General features: G+C 39.8%; 1 long non-coding RNA gene across 7 annotated transcripts in view; it reads right to left on the bottom strand.

Moving 5' to 3' along the window:
- LOC120384234 overlaps window positions 1-21,193 on the bottom strand; it is a 109,783-nt gene extending 88,590 nt beyond the window's left edge. For 4 of the 7 annotated variants that reach the window (XR_005588698.1, XR_005588696.1, XR_005588692.1 and 1 more), the window contains exons 1-2: window positions 21,069-21,193; window positions 355-494 (exon numbers count right to left, since the gene is read on the bottom strand). This is a non-coding gene — a long non-coding RNA (uncharacterized LOC120384234). The remainder of the gene's footprint in view (window positions 1-354; window positions 495-21,068) is intronic. The other 3 variants (XR_005588697.1, XR_005588695.1, XR_005588694.1) reach the window with 2 other exon arrangements.
- Between the last annotated feature and the right edge of the window lie 1,095 nt (window positions 21,194-22,288).

Genomic DNA, 22,288 nt, shown 5'->3' on the forward strand with positions numbered 1-22,288 from the left:
TATAAAATGTATATTATAAAATTAACATTAATGCCTGGAAGGCCCAATAAACATCAGGGCCTCACTTCATTAGGTGCTGTACGTTCACATAGTAAGAGACAGCTTCTGCCCAGAAGACTTTACGATCGAACTAGACAAGTCAGACAAAAGGTGGGGAAAAGGAGGTGGTATTATCTCCACTTTACAGATGTGCAACTGAACCACAGAGAGATAAAGTGATGAGCCTAATGTCCCACACGATTTCTGTTGCAGAGCTGGGAAATGAACTCCAGATCTCCTGAGCTCCAGTCCATTTTCTTAATCAAAGAATATCCTTTCTTTCTCACAGTTCAGGGCACATTGTCTTCTACATACCTGATTGCTCTAACCAGTTGTCCAAATGACTCTCATTGTGCCTGGTCTCAAGTTTCAGCATTGAAATATCTCTAATCCATAGATACGTCTTCCTCCATGGCATACTGCACCTATATTTGTTTGCTAATGCATGCTCTGGCCTGTAAAATGGGATAAAGAGGCAAATGGATTGCTCATCAGAGGTTGGAAGGAACGGGCTTCATATTTCATTCAGCAATCTGATTTTGATTAGATCAAATAGTGTTGTAGTTTATGGGATGGAGCAGAATAAGAAAAGCCAGGGAATGGGGATCAAATGATTGGAAAGGGACAGAAAACAAGAGAGAAATAAAGAAAGGGAAGGACTGGAAATGGACAACAAACTTTATTGCTTAATGACCCTAGCATATTCATGACATAGCTTTGAACATTTGAAGAAAGAAGGAGTAGGGCATACTGTGGAGAGTGAAGTCATCCTGTGTTAATCTCCTATGATAAAGGAACGTACTCTGTTTTTTAAAATGCCAGGCCAAAGTGATTTCAAGCATTGATTTGTGATAGGAAAGCTTTCAAAGTAATAGGAAAAAGAATTGGACTTAGAGGCAAAAGGAATGATTAGTTCCACTTTGCCTGCGTTCAGAAATCCAGCTCCACCATTTGCCAAAAAGTCTCAAAGCTGCCCCAGCCACAATACTTCTAGCTTCTAGGATGCAAAAAGAAAAGGATTAATGATAACTTCCTTGCTCAAATTTTTTTTTCCTAGGAGAGTGATTGGGTCAGGGGCATCTACAGGGGTACATCTATGCAGCCTGCAACAGCAAACCTCCGAGCCTGGGTCGATATGCTTGAGCTCACGTTACCAAGCAACAATAGCTGTGTAGGTGTTGTGGGTCAGGCTGGGGATAGGTGAAACTCTGAAGTTTAGGAAGGGGTGTGGGTTTCGTTTCAGAGCCACAACTTAAAAACTGTCTACACAGCTATTTTTAGCATGGTAGCAACACCTTGAGTCTGACGACCCGGCCTTGGAGGCTCACAGCTGCTGGCTGTGTAGATTTACATTAACAGGTCTGTTTATTCAGGGTACTTATACTAAATACCTCAGACCATTTAGTATATATACTGCATACTGCAAGGTGCTGAGTGCCCCCAAATCAGTGGCTGTGTCCTGACTTGGGTGGAAGCTGATATAAGCACTTCTACAAAAGGCCAGAAGTTGGAAGAGTGCTCAGCACCCACAAATCAGGGGCCAGCTTTTCAAAACAGCTCAGTGTATGTAGCTATATGCAGCACACTCCAGCTATCCTCCTGCCCACTCCCAACAGATCCCTTGTGCCAAAAGCTGTTGGCCATGCTATGTAGTAGCTGGTTACATAGGAATCTCCAGCAAGGGATTTGAAAGAGGTTTCCACTCCCATTGTGCCACCCGAGTGACAAATACAGGACAGATTCTCTATCCTGTTCTGCTCTTTAACACTGATTGTAGTCCCTTAATCTTTTTAAAGTAATAGATTTGGCTCTGCGGCTGGAAAGGTTGGACACCAGTGGTGTACTTCCTATCAATATGTTCTTAATAGAACTGACTAAACCAGCAGCTGAGCCCATCCTTAGTATCATAGAGAAAAAGTATGCAGCACAATAACAAGAGAAAAATTACACAAAACACAGTAAGAGTATTTTGCAAGACACATTGTAAAGAAGAGGTTTAATGCCAGCCATCAGATTACTTCTTGCATAAATTTGTTGTTCTTTAAATTTATATCATTGCAGTCACAAAACTGTAATTAACAGCCACGTAAATTATTGTTTCCATTTTTTGCATAATGGCAATTTTGAAACAATACATCAATATGGAGCACCACACAGAAATTGACTGTTTTCAAAAGAGTGGAGAAAAGATTTCATTCTATGATCCATGTGTGTATCCCAGCATGAATTATTTTACGTTTCTAATGGCACCTCATATCAAACTAGTCCAGTCTGCTTGCTGATCATGTTAAGTTGTTGCCATGGAAATTTGAAGTCCCTATCACACTCAGATGTTAACTATTAAAGCACAGTATTTTACCCCTGTGTGTCTTCTTTGCTAATAAATTATAGATTAAAAGAGCAATGCATAGCAAAGTGGAATTTAGGCCTGGTCTACACTAGAAAATTAGGTCGGTTTAACTATATCAGTCAAGGATGTGAAAAATCCATACCCTCAAGTGGTATTGTTATGTTAACCCAAGTTGCCAGGTAGACAGCACTAGGTTGACAGAAGAATTCTTCTCTACATAGCTACCAATTCTCAGAGATGCTGCAAAGACAATGACATGCAACCGTAAGAAAATCCCACCCCACACCATGAGTAGATTGTGAGAAAATTGGCAGACAGCTCCACAGATAAAAGATTTAGTGATGAATTAGTCCTAGTCTTTTTGTGGGCATCATGTCAAATTCATTGGGGAACAGGGCACATGAAGGGGAGGGAGACAGATACAGCAGCAGCTTCCATGGCACACTATTGTAGCCATTAGATTTGGAATAAGTTCTAAACAGAAACTATCTGCTTCTGTAGATTATTTTAAAGAGACAGAGATGGAAGGTTTTTCAGAAACAATCATCAGTGAGATGCCCTTGAGGCAACAGATGATTCTGATGTGGTACATAAAGAAAGGCCACAGTTGAGACAGACGTTCTATATGAAGCCAAATCCTCAAATTATTCAAGTGCATAGTCATTTTATTTACATACTTATTGCTATACTATCTGACAAGAATCTGAAGCACAGAGAGATTAAGGTCCAGATCCTCAAAGGTATTTGGACACCTAACTCTCATTGAAGTTGAGTGACCTTGCCTAAGTGATTTGGCCAAGGTCACACCAGAAGCCTGAGTCAAGAACTGAACCCAGATATTCTGAATTCAGTCCAGTTCCATATTTACAATACCATCTTCCCCTATCTAATGGGATCAGTTATACTACTCACATATGTAAAGCAAACAGGATTTTGCCATGGTCTGGAAGAGGGAAAATATCGCTAATCAAAGCCAGCTGGCCCAAGAAAGCAGAGGTAACAATTACTATAAATGAAGACTACAGAGATAGATGAATGTGGTTACAAGGTGTTTGCAAAAATATCCACTGATTCTTTTCAGGGCAATTCATGACGACTTGTTTGTCTCCCTCTTTTGGGAGGGGGTGGGGGGGCAGGGTGGAAACTGTGCTCGCTTGTATGCACAAGAATGTTGACCAAAAAGGCAAAAAAAAAAAAAAACCTGATGAGTGCTAACACGACCAAAAATTTGTTAGAGAATTCACACAAGAGGTGTGCGAGATGTCTGGTTTTCAAACACAGTCTTATAAAGGGGGGAGCAATGCACTAAATGTTCAGCAAGTCATGCTGATCTATACAAGTAATGTTACTGACAAACAAAGCTTCAGCAGGCTATTCCAGGCACAAGTCTCACTTTTTAAACATTGACAATATGACTAAAGGGCGGGGGGGAAGGCCTATGTGTTCTTGGTACATTTAATCATTTTTAATAATTTCTTGCCTGTTCTTTCTTGTATTACATATGATAAACACATGCTCATATTACTTCATTAAAATTTGCACAGACCAATTACAGAGACAGTTCTGAAAAGAGAAATCACCTTGGTGATTTACAAGTGAGTTGTATACTTACTGTATGTAGTAAGCATAAATCAACATGGTAGGTCTCTTGATGCTGAGATAATTTGTTTTACAATCTTTATCTTCCAAAAGCTAAAGAATTTGATTTAGAGGACCCTAAAAGCTTAAATGAAATACAACCTTGGAGAGTGCTTTCCTCAAAACGTATATCAACTCTTTACATGTAGTGAAAAGCCTAAATCTTAAAAGTCTACATTTTTTTCCCCCTGGGATAAATGCATTGCAGTTTTGGGTTTTTTTCAGCCACGATAGAAGTTTGGCCTATGTTGTCAAATGCTACCGGTGTGGTGCTCTGCTCTGTTCCTTGTTAATATCACTCGGCTGCGTGCGTGTGTTCCCTCTGTGTGCTGTCCCAGCTCTTCAAAGATAGCTGACAAAGCAGACCCGAAGAGAACCCCCAATGACCACAGACTCTAGTAAGGTATGAAGGCACGTCGACCAGGCAAACGTAGTCCAAGGTGCTGCTAAGGTGCAGCTAGCTAGTACTTATGTGCTCCCTGGCAATGGACTCAGCTCAGTCAGTGGCGGGACTTTCCACTGCCCCCTAGGCTGGACAAAGTCACCGCCCCAGGGATGCATTCTTATACACAGGTACAAACAAGTCACACATCACTCCTGACGTATGAGGTGCAACCCCTCTACGCAGCAAGGTACAACCCCTCTACGTAGTAAGGTGCCGCCTCTCACCTTGTACATGTCGGTTCGAACAAAACAACTCTATCATATTACCCTTTTGCCCCTGTCATTGGGATGGGTTAGCCTGTTCCTTGTTATCTGTGGAATGTTCCAGTATTAGAGTGTCCTGGTACTGTGTTTATACTTCAATACACTATATGGATATACGTTTATGCAACATCAGCCCTTTTCTTGCCAGCTTCTGTGAGCAGGGCCTGCCTCTAGCTCACAGCTTAACTTTGCTTTATGTTAGCCAGGTCTTGACCATTACTTTACCTCAGGCCTCATACCGGACCTTTGATACCAAGGTTTATATCTCAGGGCCTCTTCTTACTACAGCCTGCATTCTCTCTGAGGAGGAAACTCAAGCATTTATTAATCAGTTTTGCCAATCTATACACATAGCCATGTCTGGAGACTTTGAGAATGACCCTAATTGAACAGGTTTTGACAATGACCCCTCACTAAGATTCATGTCACCAAAGGTCTAAATGCAGCACTGGGAGCCAGGAATCCTGTCACACATTCTAAACTTGGATTTGCCACTGATTCTGTCTAAGTCCTGCGAGGGGTTAGGGGGAATGTAATTTCTATGGGTCAGTTTCTCCATATGTAAAACGAGGGTAAATACATTTCCTTATATCAAACACATATTGTGGGGATTAAAAGCTTCTTATCATAGCATCACTCTTGCAAGTACTCCTCTAGTTCAATACCGTTTCAAACTGCACTACATTAGAGCAAACCATGGCATTTTAGTGTGTACCAGTAAGGACTACACAGACCAATTAGCGCACAACACTTTACTGCACTAAAAAAAAAAACAAAAAAAAAACCTGTAGTGCACATTCCTGCACCATGCAAATGTGCCCCAAGTGACTAACCAAAAGTCACACAGGAAGCACAGCAGGAAGTTGAATCCAGGTCTTCTAAATCCAAGGCTAGTGTTTTAACCTTCAGATTTCCTTCCTCCCCTCAGGACTAAGGCTCAGATCCTTGGAGGTATTTAGGTGTTGCTACCCTCAGCATTACAAGGCCTAAGTGACTTAGGAGCCTACGCCACATTTTCAAAAGTGACTTAGGCATCTAGGGGATTGACTCCTAAATCACTTCAGCTGAGTAGAGCAGTACCTTTAAAATGTGGGACTAAGTGTTCAAACTGCAGCTAAAAAGGACACATACTTCAATCTATTTTTCTGCTGCATGTACTGAAATGTTTTGGAATATGATTTATTAAACAACACACATTTATATGATTTTCTATAGTGAATAGCATTGGATTTTGTCAGTTTTAGCTCAAGTTTTAGCAAACAACACAGTAAGAGGCATAATCAGCATGCTAGGAAGTTCAGGATGCAGCTACAAGAATATTTCTAGTGGCTTTCACAATATGGTCAAGATTTTCGAAATTGGGTGCCTAAAATTATGCTCCTAAATATGTATTTAGACAACTAAAGAAATGGCCAGATTTTGGATTAGGAATTGCTCAGCACTTTTGGGGAAAAAGATAAATAAATATAAGCTATTATTTAAATGCCTAAATATAAACTCGAGTCCAGCTTTAGGCACCCAACTTTGCAAAACTTGCCCAGTGTATTTAGATTTGTATTTTACCACTATCTGTAGCACCTAAAATGCTTCCAGAGAAAAGGACAATTGGTGACAGGGTGGGAAGCACCGTTTGTAAAAGCTAAGGATGGAATTTAAATTAAAATAAACCCAGTCTAACTGCTTTTTTAAGTCTGTTAAAATGAGAGGATTGCATATACTAATCATATTTATTGATCTAATAATTTGAAGGTAAAAGATAAAAATGTGAAAAATAAGGATTAAGCAGAATCCTATATAATCATGCCGGAGGGATTACTTACGGCACAAGATTTTTTCTGACTCATCTTGAAATATTAACTTAAAAGTTTTGAGCTTATATGAACAGATTAATAAACTGCATTTGAAAGAGTTTATTAAAAAAATAAACAAAACAAACCATTCTGGCTACATGGAACCTACATCTCATTTTATGAAGAAACCCTAGGGCAGCCCCAGCACATTGATTCCCTCCTATATCATTCCTTTATGTTTTTCCTGCATTCCAGATGAAAATCAATGTGATAATTTGTCTTTATAATAGCAGAATAACAGCATGACACCAACTTTATCAAGGTGTATAGTCAAATACACTCATCTGAAATCTCGGCATTAAAATAATTTGCACACACTCAGAACAAAGAGAACCAATCTGTTTTCAGAGAGTCTGCTCTGTCTAAGATAGAAATCAAACACACTATAAATAAGCTGTATGGGCCAACATTTCAGGAAGTGGACATTGGCATGAGAAGGGGACAAAGATGTGATCATGTAGGTTACAGATGCATTATCTTACAAAAAAGCTTAACTATATCCTGTTCATTCATCTAGAATGGAAACATTTAAAATTGTAAATACATATCTCAGACTGAATTTGGCTGGGGGTCAGAACAGACACAGGATTGGGGGATGAGAAGGTAGGAACATATTTTTAATGAATATTTAAGCTGAAGATTTTGCAAGCAGGGTATAATTGAACACACTAGGGGTGAGAGATTGTGGATGGAGAAGCAGAGAGATGGATAAATCCACAGGATTCTCCAACAAAGAAAAATATTCAAAATGTTATTCAAGTGAATGAGACAGACAGTCATTTATCCTCACCTGCACTTATCAGCTGCCAACATTTCAAATTGTATTGCTCTTACTGGAGTGAAACTTCCACTGTCCCTACACTGACTGAAGCTTATCTACAATGCTAGAGCACAATGGAACTACTTAAAGATGCAGATTCTCCTTCAGTTAGCCTTAATTTTGTTGGATTGAAGTCAAACCCTGAGGGGTATCTTACACTCCTAGTGCATGCACTTGCTTTTGACAGGTTCATCAAGAATAAAATGTACCCCTTTATTATCAACAATACGATACAGGGAAAGCATGAACAGCTGATATCAATCGCTGTGTTCAGGCAAAAAAGGAAATATTTCCAAATAGTTTTTAAGGGGGATTGACGGTAACAGCTAATTCCTGGGTGCTGGGTAAACGTGCTCTGCACATTAAGAGAGTATAGTGTAGTCTTTCAGATACCAATACCTCAGCCCCATAAAAGAGAAAAAATAGAATTGGGAGCGTAGAGACATACTGTCTCTCTTTCCTTCAGGAGAAGACCCACTCCAAAGCCCATTCTCCTTAATAATCTCCTGTGTCAAAAGAACAAGCAGAAGGTTAAGAAGCAGCCCCTTGTTGCCCAGACCATACTTAACTGACATATTGCTTTCTGGGTTTATCATGCTGCAATCACTGAGAGGCAGCCAAATATGACAATGTCTCTGTTTAAAATATCTGGCCATTACTTGCACTGCCTGTCCTGCAGGCAGATTCACGGGGAGCATAGATTGTGGCAGTGCTCATCATACCACAAAGAAAAACCCTGGGAAGGAATCTATTGCTTGCTCTGGTTTACACTTCTGATCCCAGAGAAAGCTGTTTTGAATGTACAGCCAGTGGCTTAGCAGTTCCTATTACACTGACAATGGGCAAGATTTTCAAATTCACACAGGGGGGTGGTGATTGTCTACCCACTATCCAGGAACTGCAAAAGGGGGCTTCCCTATCTCTTTTACAGCCATGGATCTGACCCAGTAGCTCAGATATAGGATTTCAGAGAATTGTTATAAAAATGAAGCAACTGTACTCTATGTACCTTCCTCATAGGCTGATAAAGCTACATTAACAGTCTGTAAAGAACTTTAAGACACTAGATAAAAGACTTCCTCTAAATACAAATGATTACTACTGAAAGATGATGAAATACAATAGATTTTCCTCTGTGCTTTTTTTAATTCAGCATACCGCCTGCTCTCCACCTGTGCCCTACAACACATAAAATACAACTCTGTGCCACTAAGAAAACACAACCCAACAATTTGAGTGTATGTAGAACTGTCTCAACATGAAAATGGCATAATTAACTGCATGTTTTATATGGCAACCTTATAATGGATCTAATGGCCCAATTTATTCCTTACTTTTGTCTGGTAAGAAATTGTATCTGCAGAATCAATCAATATTTTGCATACATAAACCACCTCTCCCCCCGACCCCACCCCCAGCCCTGTTAATTGGACTGCTGTAATGCAACTCTTTCTCCCTCAGTGCAAAGTTGAACTGAGGTCACCAGGACAATGACCAAGCTTGCAAAAAGATACACTGAGAATAATGCGCTATTCACTCATTCAGAGCAGTTTTCTACATAGAGCCTTCATGGCCATACTGTATTTGCATTCACTTCAGGCAAATGCCAAGGTCTTGAAAAAAATAAATCTATGCCTGAATGTCCAAGTTTAAATTGTTCACTTGCTCCATGAGAGAGAAATTCATCGTAGTGTAGAGGGTGAGCACAAGGATCTTTGCATCATTTAAGTACCATATTGGGTAGAGAGGAGGGAATTGTGAGGTAGAGCTGCCATGCCCAGAAGCTTTCTGCACAGGTCTAACCAGAATCCTTCTGTATGTATCCCTGGAGCACAAACTGTGGTAATATTATTTGAAAAATTTGATGAAGAAAAACCTCAAGATTTTTTTCACATTTTCACCACCAAAATTTTCCATTTTAACAACAAGGCCAAATAGTCACAGTCTAGTCCAGAATACAGATGTGCTGTGTAACACCAATCAACAGACCCTGGTCGTCAGCAGGATTGAACCTAGAGCTTTTGGAGCTTAGTGCATGAGTTTCTACTGCATGAGCTAAAAGCCATATGGCTGTTAGCTAAGGCTGTAGAGCAGACTCATTAATCTCTCTCTAAGTGGCCTTGGTGCCACTAGATGGGACAGAACACCACACCCAGAAGGTGTGTGGGTTACAGCTGCATCAGCACTGCAGAAAATGAGCAATGACATGTCATCAGAAGTTTCTAAGACTAGCAGCAGTATCTTTTGTCTACATCTATTCAAAATTGTCAACTAACAATACGAAAGTGGACTGACCAACTCTTGAATAACTTGGGCTTCATTCTCCTCTCCATTATACCAGCGTTAGCAGCTCCACTGAAGTCAAGGGAATTCTACCAGCATCAGACCAGTGCAACAGAGAGGAGAATTGGGCCCTTAGAGTGAAATTCAATATAGAAGAACTAAGTGAGGCTTTGCAGAAGATGGAGAGTGGATATGACAACTGCTAACACTCTTGTAAAACTGTTTGAACATCAACATTATTATTTCTCAGACTTTGTCATCTTCCCTCAGATATGGTTGCCGTGATATTCCCTGAAGCGATTGACCAAATGTTACAATATTAGATTCTAAAAAAAAAAAAACGTTGTGGTAAGGAGAGAAGAAGTCTCCATGAGATCAGATAGATCAGCTGTTACGATTTATTGGATGGAACAAGCAGATGGTTCTAACATAATGTACAAGGATTTAATCTTTGCATTTCTGTGAATCTGTGCCCACAGCAAGTCTGGTAAATCCTCACACTTGAGTGGCAAAATTTCTTTGCTATGGCAAAACTGATTAATAGTACTGTGTAGCATTTAAACATTCAAGGGCTATGTTTTAATTAGAAATGATCAAACACTGATCTCCAGTCACTGGAATATTTGCAAGAGTAGTACTGAAATGGATAGTAGAAGTGACAGATTTAAAATTATATGTTAAAACCCCCAAACCTTAATCTATGCCACCATCTCAGATAACTAAATAATATTTTAAAATAAGATCTGTATTTAGACTATTTATGCTCTTTTACTCTCTGCATCTTCTTTGCTTTGATTTTGTCTTACATAAGGAAAGAAAGGAGTGAGAGCAGCGCACAAGAATAAAGACAATTAACTTCAAAAAAGCAGACTTCAGTGAAATAGAGGAATTGGTAGATATGGACGCAGGGGAAGAATATCTAAGGGAACAAGGAGTTCAAGAGAGCTGACAGTTACTAAAAAAGAAATATTAAAGTCTCAACAAAAAACTATCCCAATGTAGAGAAAAGCTAGGAAGACTAGTAAGAGACCAATATGGAGCATCAGGAGCTCTGTAATGACCCGAATAGCCAAAGGAAATATCCAAAAAGTGAAAAGAAGGACAAAGTTGCTAAGGTGGAGTGTAAAAGAATAGCACAAAATGTAAGGATAAAAATCAGAAAAGCTCAGGCAGAAAATGAATTACAACTAGCAAACGGACATAAGACGAAGTTCTATAAATACATTAGAAGTAATCAAAAAGACAAACAAAAATGCAAGTCAATTAACAGTAAAGGAGAGCAAGCCACAGATAAGTCTGTATTTAATGCCTTTTTTCCCCTTCAGTTTTTCCTAAAAAGGTTAATTGTGACCCAATGCTTAACGCAATATTAATAACAAGGGGAAAGAATATTCAAACAATGATTAATTTTAGTGTTCTCTGACTTTCTTTGAAAACTCTGCATTCATATGCACTCAAATACATGAAGTAAATAACTTAACTAGAAATTAATAACAACCAAAAGCAGTGGGGAAAAGAGATACCTAGAAGGATTTTACTGAAGACCTAACTCAGAATGTTTTCAAGCAGCAGTCTGGATTTTGATTAATATTATAATACAGCTTGCTAAAACAGCACCTTATAAATATCCATGAAGCATTTTATTTGAGATGATTGTAAATACTTAAAATCTTGTCTTGCAACCCATCAGACTGAAAAAAAGGCACCTGAAAGCATTGATATATGGAAATAAGGTAAATTTTTAAGTGTTGTTTCCTTAATATTACAGTACACCGGTCCAAGTTATACAGGAGAGTGTAGACCATTACACACAATTGAAAAGTGTGTTGATTTGCTTTATAACTGAAACAGTAGGCCATAGCAGAGAGCTGGACAGCTGCAAAGAAAGATTGGGAGAAATAAGGACAATGAAAACATGACAATTACCCTCACACCCCCCCCCATTGCCCCCTTACTACAAAAGGTAAATAAATAGAACTCTCCAAATGAGAGGTGGGGGCTGGGAGCTTGAGACTACCGAAATGTCTGTCCCAGCATTTACTTTTACAGTCTTTCACATCTTGTATGTCTTAACAGTATTACTACAGCTAAGCATCCTGTGACTTGTAGAGCCAAAGAACTTTAATTTAAGGTCCATCTATTTGAAATTTTGGTCATCTATCCTCCAATTTCTTGTCCTATAGCAAATATTTATGTGGCCATTGATAATGCCATTCTGTGCAGCACTTCCACTGTTTCCTCTTCATTTTTCTTCCCTTAATGCAAATTTAGAGTTCATGAAAGGTGTCAGGTAGACAGCCCAGAAAACCAAAGTTATAACTTCTTAAAACTTCAGCACCCATATTGTGCCTTATCTCTGACCAACAAACCACTTCCAGTGGTGAGAAACTCTATGGTCTATTCGAGTCGTCAGCATCACTTCTGAGACTGACAGACATTTATGATCAAACCTACACTGTTAGAACTGAATTGTGATGGTCTCATTTCATAAAGCATTGAACAGTTGCCAGAAGGTAATTACTGGAGCTGGCCAAATAATACAAATAGGACCAGGTTGTGGCTGGACTGTGTTGCAACTGCAGGAATTAAAGGAATTTGTAGGTTTTTTTTCCAGATGCACTGTCCCTCCCTAAGGTCCCCAGAGAAAAGTAGATTGCTGATGCTTTGCTGTTGGCATCAGACCGGCACCATCAGATGGAGTGGTGGAGAAAAGGGGAGTAGAGTGCCCTATAGGAGACGGTGTTTGGTCAAGCGGTGTACAGCCACCTCTTCTCCCCACTTTCTTTCCCTTAGGTCCTGTGCCAAATGCAGCTTAGCCAGACTTGAGGACAAGGGCTACTCTATTGGGATAGATGTTCCTCATGACAGTCTCTGTAACAGACTTTCTATGGCTTATTAATACAGGTAAAATAGCCATTAATATTGATATATCTATCAAAGCTGTTGGTTTGATGACGACATTAGTGCTTATGAGCTTTAGTCAAGTCTCAATACAAAAATTCTCTCCATCTGCAAAACCTATAGACCCAGATTCACAAAGGTACTTAAGTTAGATACAGTCAAACAATTCCCATACACACACACACACACACACACACACACCTGTGCACAGAATTTGACCCTAAGGTATTTCAGTGCGTTTTGCTAAAAACAGTCCATGAGCAATGCAATTTTCCTGGTCTTTTAAGCCGCTTACCATCATCAGGTATGTCTCATCCTTGAGTTCATCATAACACTCCTCTAAGTCTAAATCCTAGTTTTAGGCTCCACTGCAATTCACAAAACTTCCGCTGAACACTGTAGGGGCCTAAAAATCACTCTATGCCTGAATTTTCAGAGTACAATTTCTCTAGGCACCTATGTTTCTGCCTCTGAGCATGTGCAGTGCTCTAGGCATCTGGGCACATATCTCCTGCCTAAACCCCAGATGATCCAAGAACTGGAGAAGCTAGGCATTCACCTGCTTAATACCATGAGGGGCCTGATCTGTTAGGCATGCTCATAGGCCGCTTACCAGATGGGGTTCTAACTTTAAATACAATGATTAAAGCACTCATCTAGAATGTGAGACCCAGTTCAATTCCCCCTTTGCTAGAGGGGAAGAAAGGGTTTGAACCAGGCTCTCTAACCACTGATATCATTCTCATATTTTCTCTGTCTCCACTGGTGACTAAATATTGGAAGTTGTTCCACAGTGTATAAATACTTAAGAGTCAGTGGTCCAGAGAGAAAGAATGACTCTATAGCCTTGTGGTTAGGTCACCCATCTGGGAGGTGGGAGATCCATAGTCCAGTCCTCCTGTTCCAATCACACTAAGCATTTATCCAATCCGTCATGTTGAAGCTGTTCTAGATTGGGTGAATCCCACATGTGAATGTCTTATAGCTCAGTTGTTTGAGCACTCTCCTAAGAGGGAGACGATTTGAGGGGGAAATTGAACCTGGACTTCCCACATCCCAGGCAAGTGCTTTAACCACTGGCTAAAAAAAAAAAAAAAAAAGGTAAAGTGGGCTCCTCCTCCTCAGGCTATTTTGCATGGAGCAAGGCAGGTGCCCAATTCATTCACCAAAGAAACTCCTAAGGCACCAAAGCCATCTAACTCTAGGTATCAGGTTCCTGTTTGTGAGTCACCATTCATTGTACAGGAAGCCTAAATACCCAAGTTGGCTCTGTGGATTGCATTGCTGTTCCTTTGATTTTCTAGGCACCTAGAAGTTAGTCCTAGTGTTGTGATGCCTAAGTTCTTTGGTAAATCGAAACCTGTGTGCCAAATGTAGGCTCCCAAACCCATTACTGTTAGGATAAACACCTAAACAAAGCTGCAGACAGGTATCTAGGCACCTAATGGCCATTCATTTCACTAGATGTTAGGTGCCTAAATACCTTTCAGAATTCAGGCCCCGGGGACCAAGAACATGGTCCCCTTTACGTTTTCTATACTTAGATGCTAAATAAAGGAGCTGTGGATCTGCCTGGTATCTAGATCTTAGGTCATGTCCTTCTACTTATGAGGGCTTAAAAATCGACCTGTTTTATTTTGCCTAAATATGAGGTTTGCATCTTTTAGAACCATTAGATTCATAGATTCCAAGGCTGGAAGGGAGCTTTGTGATCGTCTAGATGGATCTCCTGTGTAACATAGGTCATAGGACTTGCCCTGAATAATTCCTAGAGCATCTCTCTTTAGAAGAATGCTCCAATCTTGATTTAAAAATTTAAAAAGTGATGGAGAATCCACCACAACTGTTGTTCCAATGGTTAATTACTCTGTTAAAAATGCACACCTTATTTCCAGTCTGAATTAATCTAGCTTCAACTTCCAAATATTGAATTATGTTATACCTTTATCTGTTAGAGTGAAGATTAAATATTTGTTCCCCATATCGGTACTTATAGACTATAATCAAGTTACCCCTTAGCCTTCTCTTTGTTAAGCTAAACAGATTCAAGAAGCTAAATCTATTGCTATAAGGCATGTTTCAAATCCTTTAATTGCTGATAATGCTGCATTTGGCTGTTGACATTGCTTCAACATTTAGCAGCAGTATTCTCAGGCCTCAAGACTCTAACATGGTAGGGGAAGGGGTGCAGAGGAGAGAGACAGAGAAAGAATTGCATCCAGAATGTTGGCTGGCAAGAAATTCAGTCCTAGAAAGAACTTCAAGTGTGGTCAGCTGATTGGATCATCAGTTTCCCTGGTATGAACCAAGTACTCCTGGAGTGCGCGATGAGAATGCTGATCCATTGCCTCACCTCCCTCCATCTTCTGAATGTGTCAAACACCCCAAATGAGAAGCATGTCAGATGACAAGTCTATGACTATTGGTGTCCATTCCTTTGCGAAATGCCACTTGACAACTCATAGAGCTGTTCAAAGTCACAGAGTTAGACAAAATATTGAGTGATATTAGGAGTGCCATTGCTGCTGGCTATGACAATATATCACCAGAGTTCTTGAACATCCTGGAACTTGTGCTCATCAGTGGCTGGAGCAGTTCTTTGTGTGAGGGGTCAACAAAGAGTGACTTGCAAAGATGCGGTCAAAAGGCATTGCTCTCCTGAAATGGGGGAAAAGGCCCACATAATAAGCTATCAACCAATATCTCTGTTGTCTGTGCCACTCATGCTGCTGGAGCAATTCATTATTCAGTGTGTTTCCCCCAAAGTGTAGTTAATACTCATCATTGGCTAAACAGGCTTTCAGAAAGGTCAGAGCACCAGCTATCAAGTGCTAGTTCTGACAGCATTCATTGAAAACAGTTTTCAGAAGATGGGAACCATATTTCTGTGTCACATGCTTCTGTCAAGTCCAGTCTGGCACACTGGGCTCTTAGGGTACATCTACACAGCAATTAAACACCTGTGGCTGGCCAAGGTCAGCTGATTCAGACTCCTGGGGTTTGGGCTAAAGGGCTGTAAAATTGCTGTGTGGACATTGTGGCTTGGACTGGAATTGGAGCTCTGGAACCCCCTCCAAGGGGGGACAGTCCCAAAGTTTGGGCTCCACCCCAAGACCAAACATCCACACAGCAATTTTTAACCCTGCAATCCAAATCAGCTGACCCAGGCCAGCCAGAACTGTGTTGCAGGTCTTGGATAGTCAACATCATCGACCTTCTCCTCCACAACAAACATTTCTGAGTACACATGAGAGACAATTAGCTTGTGGAAGGGACAGACCAACAATCTACCCCAAGACTCTATGTTTGCACCAATGTTATCCAACCAGTACACAATCTTCTGCTTATACAGTCCCACAAGTTCATATACACAGATGACTGTGCTTTGATGCCTAAGTAAATGTCATTCCTAGAACTGGAAGATGCCCTAATCATTGACTTTATTAAGATGGCAGAATATTGCAGTAGGCGGCATCTGCAACCAAGTCTGATTAAGACAGTTTCAAGCGTTTCATCTTTTCAATGATAGACCAGTCCAAAAACTGAATATCTTTCACAATGAACATTACTTGAAACATGAATCACACCCAGTCTACCTCAGAGTAATTCTAGATAGATCTCACACATACCTTAAATCAGATGAGGAAAACTGTAGCTAAAATGAGGTCATGTAACAACCTTCTAAGCAAATTGGCTGGCACTTCTCCAATGAACCAGTTTAGCCCTCTGTTACTCTGCAGCAGAATACTGTACTCCTGTCTGGCTCCATTAGTCTCACCTCAAGTTGTTTGACACGCAACTACACTCCACCATGTGCACTGTAACTGGTACAATTCGGCCCACACCCGTGTTAAGCAAAATCACTCCTCCTACACATCCATACTTGACATGCTACAGCCAGAATGGTTGAGAAAATCAGGGCAAATCTGAGCCTAATAAACACCGTATAAGCACCTTTTCAACCATGCAAGAGTGCATTTGTCATTGAGAAACCCATTGTGGGCCCACTTGCTTTGTCCGGATTTATAGGAGACATCAAAGTGGCATGAAGAATGGTCTGCACTGGATATCAGAAACAAGTTTTTTCAGCCTGAGCCAACCATACATGTACCTGGCTTTGATTTTGCTACAGCACTCATGGGACTTTCTGAACCAATTTTTAATTGGGTCAATGTGCAGCCATCCTTCACACCCAGAGCCAATAAGAAGATTCCGCATGCAGTCGTGGCCACAGACAGACATCATCCCATATCAGTGATGACTACCATCACATCTGGTCAGAGGGCAGTCTGAGGGCTCTGCACTTTACAGATGTGATTGCCACAAACTGACTTGGCAAGCTCTGCATCTGATAAGAAGAATAATCCTTTAATCATTCTTATGGCTGGTCTCTGTACTCTCTCCAATTTATCAACACCCTTCTTGAATTATGGACACCAGAACCGGACAAAGAATTCTAGTAGTTGTTGCACCAGTGCCAAATACAAAAAAAAAAAAAAAACCTCACTGCTCCTACTTGATATTTACTTGCTTATGCATTTGTGCTTTGCATTAGCCCATTGCTCCACAGCGTCATACTGGGGAAGCTCATGTTCCACCAACTATCCACCATGAACCCCAAATCTTTTTCTGAGTCAGCGCTTTCCAGGATAGGAGCCACCTATCCTGTAAGTACAGCCTACATTCTTTGTTTTTAGATGTATACATTCATCCACATTGAAGCAGATATTGTTTGTTTGCACCAAGAGATCCAGATCTCCCTGTATTAATGACCTGTCCTCTTCATTATTTACCACTCTTCCAATTTGTGTCATCTGCAGTGATGATTTTTATGTTTTCTTCCAGGTTATTGATAAAAGTGTTAAACAGTGTAGGACCAAGAACCAATCCCTAAAGGGATTCCCCTCAAAACATACCAGCTTGTTGGTTTCCTGTTTACAATTACATTTTGAGACCTATCAGTTAGACACCTTTTAATCTATTTAATTTGTGCCTTGTTAATTTTATATCATTCTAAGTTTTGTTATTTTTAATCAAAGTTTCATGTGATACTAAGTTTAACATTTTACAGAAGTCTAAGTATACTTCATCCACAGAAAGATTTTTTTTGAGGTTGACACAAATTTCCATATTTGAAATATAGCCACATAAAAAATTTTCTGTCTGAAATTTGTGCCAAGCATATGAACATCATGACTGTGTAATAGGGCTTATTACTTGAGAAGTCTTCATATTGTACAGTATAATTCTAATCTTTTTTGTGAATTAATCTATTCTGTCTCTTATAACATACAACCCCATCTGCTGAACAATCTTACAATTGAGCAGTAACTTTGTATAAAAGGCAGCACTTTTCCTTTTACATCATACAAGGAAAGCTAAATCCCCACACAGACCTGTTGCAAGATTGCTGGACTATTCCTTGGAAAGAATAGAAAAAACGGAAAGGACAAAAGTCTCAGTAGAATGCAGAGGGGCAGATGACTGGCAATAGGATACAAACCTCTAGATCAATGGTTAAATAGGGCTCAGACTAACAAGAGCCGGTTGGAAAGATTCTGTTCAACTTTTTCCAGTGAGATGGCGGAGACTGGTAGCATTATATTTCCCAAGAAAAAGTGCTCATATTTTAGCCAGCTGTATTAATTATGAGTATCAATACTGTGTGATGACTCCAGGATCACCTCCCGGACGCTCTGTTGGTGGACTCAGTTTATTCTTTGTACACCATATCACAATAACCACTATTTAAACTAGTACTAATTATCATCCTTGTCAGTCTTAGTAGGCAATCTATCACTGGAGTTATGGGCATGGAGGCTGATCTACCTGTCCCATCAACTATTTATAGGTAGTGCCTCCAGATGAAGATCAAGGTGTTTTAGTTGGGAGCATGGGGAAAATTCACAGGACAAAGGGAATGCTGTCAATCATTATTATTTTGTATTTGTTTTAAGGAATTAAGGTGAGGAAAGGTGGAGTAACAATAGTCAACTGCAAATGTTGCCTTCTTTCCTGAGCAATAACATTGAGTTTTAAAAAAAAAAAGTAATTCAAGGACTTGCATATGGACAGCGCATCCCACAGTACAGTTCTAAGAAGGGATGCTTCAGAAAAAACTACTTCAGGTACAGCTATAAGCAAATAGAAATATCTTGTCAAAAATGTAGCACAGGAGGAGTTAACTCACAATTTTGGAGCATTCTAATCTAACAGACTGTTAAACAGTGTGAGAGAATTAAGTGACCTGAAAATGGCATAACTAATGGCAGAATCTTGAAAAAAAATAATGGTAACGCAGAGGTTCATGAAATGTGTATGAACTGTATCACATATTCATGCCCTATTACTGTGAATTCTGAAGTGTCTTCCTGTTCAAGATAATAGACCTTGATTCAATTCAGTCTGATGTAGAATGAATTTCATGCGCTAATTAGTAAAGCATTTCTTAATGATTAGGAAAAAAGTAGGTAATATCTGATTGAAAACCTAACTGTCAGAGATAAAACAATGATACAATTCAGGGTGGAAGCAATGCCAGTCATGCTGAATTCAGGTGTCTTAATTATCATAATTAATTATTGTATTCCCTATATAAATGAACTCAACCAACATGAAAAGCATATTGTAATTAAAGTGCTTTTGAAAAGTAACATTTAAACAAATGTCATTGGTAATATTAATTACTTTTCTCATTTCAGTTTCACATTTAATTGCCTTGGTTCACTAAGGAGCTGATATGGAAAGACTTTGAGTTACCATAGTTCCCATTGAAATCCCACTTAGCCTTAAACTAATAACATAAGAGTATTAGAGTACTCTAGTGTTACTCTAGTTCTGATAACAACCTGCTGCTATGTCACTGCCCATAATGACTGGATTTCCTAAAGTATAATGAAAACATTCTACCCTTAAAGAACTAATGCATGACACTTTCTATTCCAATGTGCTGTTAGAATAGGTTTCCTCTCAGTCACTAGTCAAGCTGCAATCAGGTGTGATTTCAAAAAGGCTAAAAGAAATGTGGGTCTGTCTATAGCAGGGGTGGGCAAACTTTTTAGCCCGAGAGCCACATCTGGGTATGGAAATTGTATGGCAGGCCATGAATGCTCATGAAATTGGGGGTTGGGTGAGGGCTCTGGGGTGGGGTTGGAGTGCAGGAGGGTGCTCCTGGCTGAGACTGAGGGGTTCGGAGGTCAGGAGGGAAATCAGAGCTGGGGCAGGCTCCAGGCAGTGCTTTCCTCAAGCTGCTTCCAGAAGCAGTGGCAGTATGTCCCCTCTCCGGCTCCTACACAGATGCCTGGCCAGGCAGCTCTGCGCACTGCCCTGTCTGCAGACACCATGCCTGTAGCTTTCACTGGCTGTGGCAAAACTCCTATTGACTTCAGTGAAGCCAGAATTTGACCCAAATGGCACAGAAATATTGTGTATGTGTTTCAGTGATGAGATCTTCACTGTGAGTTGGTATATAGCTGTGACATGAAAAAGGCCCAACTGACCAGTATGAGGAAGGTGGACTGTGGGTTTAGCATCCTTCTCCCCAGGAACAAGCCAGCTGAGCTGACTAGGGGCTAAAGGGAGTGCATAAGACAGAGGATAGTATACCTGCCACTGCAATGTGCGTTCCCTTAGAGCCCCCAGGAGGAATTTTGATCAAGTCAGTACTGTTCTTCCCAGGTGCTTTCACTATAGCACAGACCTTCTTCACCTCCTCCAGACTAGACCATGCCTTACCAAACTAGCCACTTCTATGCTTATTGTAGAAAACAAAAAAGATTACATATCACTAGTCAATCAGAGAAAATGGGTATATGTGGAAGATGATATGTCTTACAGACAAAGATCTTTACTTTCAGCATCCTAGCAGCAAGGAAAGTTTATTTTTTCCTTTCTCCCTGACCAGATTTAGTCCTCCTGTTGCCCTGTGTATCAAGTAGTTTCAGTGTTCATTGTCTAAATCCTGTATTCTGTTTGAAAGGACGGTGGTGTTTGTCCAGTCCTAAGCCAACATTTACCAATTAAATACCATCCTAGAGTCAACATTTAATCAACCTTTGGCTTTGTCATAAATCCCATCAAGGAGTTTATATGTTCACTGCTGATTTGCATTTTAAAAGTGTTTCAGTTCTGCAAAGAAACAAACCACCATTCTAATTATTCACACCAACTTCCAGGCTAGAAAGACAATTTGAAAGACTATTAATCAGACCAGAAGGGCATTTGCAGGTTATAGTCTTGATTTACAGATTCCAGATACTGATATTAACCTTTACATATCAAAGAATATATAGGCCTTGGTCATCAGGTAAGTAAATGAGTTGGGGGAGGCGGGGTCTGTTTGGTGGACAGAAAAGGATCAGTTCAGGCTGCAGTCCCTAATCACTACAGCAAGAAAATCCATTCCTTTGTCACTAGTAAATAGGAATAGATCTTCATCCTGAACTTTCTGCTTAAAACATAAAAGTGCAGAGAAACTCACAGTTTACAATAGACTGCAGGATCAGAATCACGAAGGTAGCATTCATCAGCAAGAGGCTTTAGACTGTAAGGTACTGAGTAGCTTCAGTAGGAGTAGAAAGCACAGAGCACTTCACCATATCTGCTCCTTAGTAAAATTTCAATGCCACTAATTAGCAGCATCATTCTCTTCCTAAACATTATCACTGTCACCTTAGGCTAATCATCCCATTTGCCTGAACAATGCCTTTGGCTACAGCCTCAAGCTAGGGTACCACAGAGTTAATATTGATCCAGCAGCAGTTTCCTTCACTACAAATAGTAACAGCTAAATGTTCTGTCTTCATATATGATGTTAGTGGATTACTTAATGCATTTGTATGAAAGGAGTGTTTCACACCATAGTGCTAAAAGATAATTTCCATTTCTGAGGAATGTACACATTCGTTAAAAGCCATTTGAGATGGAGGGTGTGGAAACCTGACTGAAATAGATGAATTGTTCTTTTACACAACATCTGTATATTTGTGTTTGTGAGTGAAAAATAATATTGCTTATTTGAGGCATATTTCACTCACAGACAAAAACAAGAGTCCTAGAGCTTGTAAGCAGAAATCAAGGATGTATTTGGAAGCAACTTCAAAAATGCAGAGTGCCATTTGGTGCTCTATTTTCAGGTGCTTTTCAGTACAAATCTTCAAGTAGAAACAGAGCACACATTTTTCATATTGCATCCATCACACAAGAGGAAAAAGAGCCATTGCCTAAAAACTTTATCATTTGTCAGAGCCAATAGCACCCTAGACACTCATGTACAATTCAGGATTTGTTGCTATGTAATGTTAGTCATTTATTTATTTATACAGATATATTGGTACATGGAGAAAATGCAGGTATTTGTGGGTGATATACTGAAATGTATATTCAAAAAAGACAGTGTACCAGACTCTCAGCAGGCCCATGAGTTCAAAGTTTCTGAAAACATAACAGTAAGGAAGCTGTAAGCCTTCTTTTTTATATTGATTTGAAAAACAATCTGTTCCTATTATTTTTTTCTAAAACAAGTTTGTTAAGCTGTATGGTGCTGTCTCTTTAAACCCTTCTAAATGCTGTAGTCTTTGAAAAGGTGGAGCAGTTTAAAATTGCTCCCTTTCTCATACCCACATTTCTCCCTCTATCACTGGTGGATGCTGATGTTTTCATTATGGTTTCTCTTGCTACACAAGTGTTTTCAGCTATTAT

Source organism: Mauremys reevesii, linkage group 16 (assembly GCF_016161935.1).
Source record: "Mauremys reevesii isolate NIE-2019 linkage group 16, ASM1616193v1, whole genome shotgun sequence".
NCBI lineage: Eukaryota > Metazoa > Chordata > Testudines > Geoemydidae > Mauremys > Mauremys reevesii.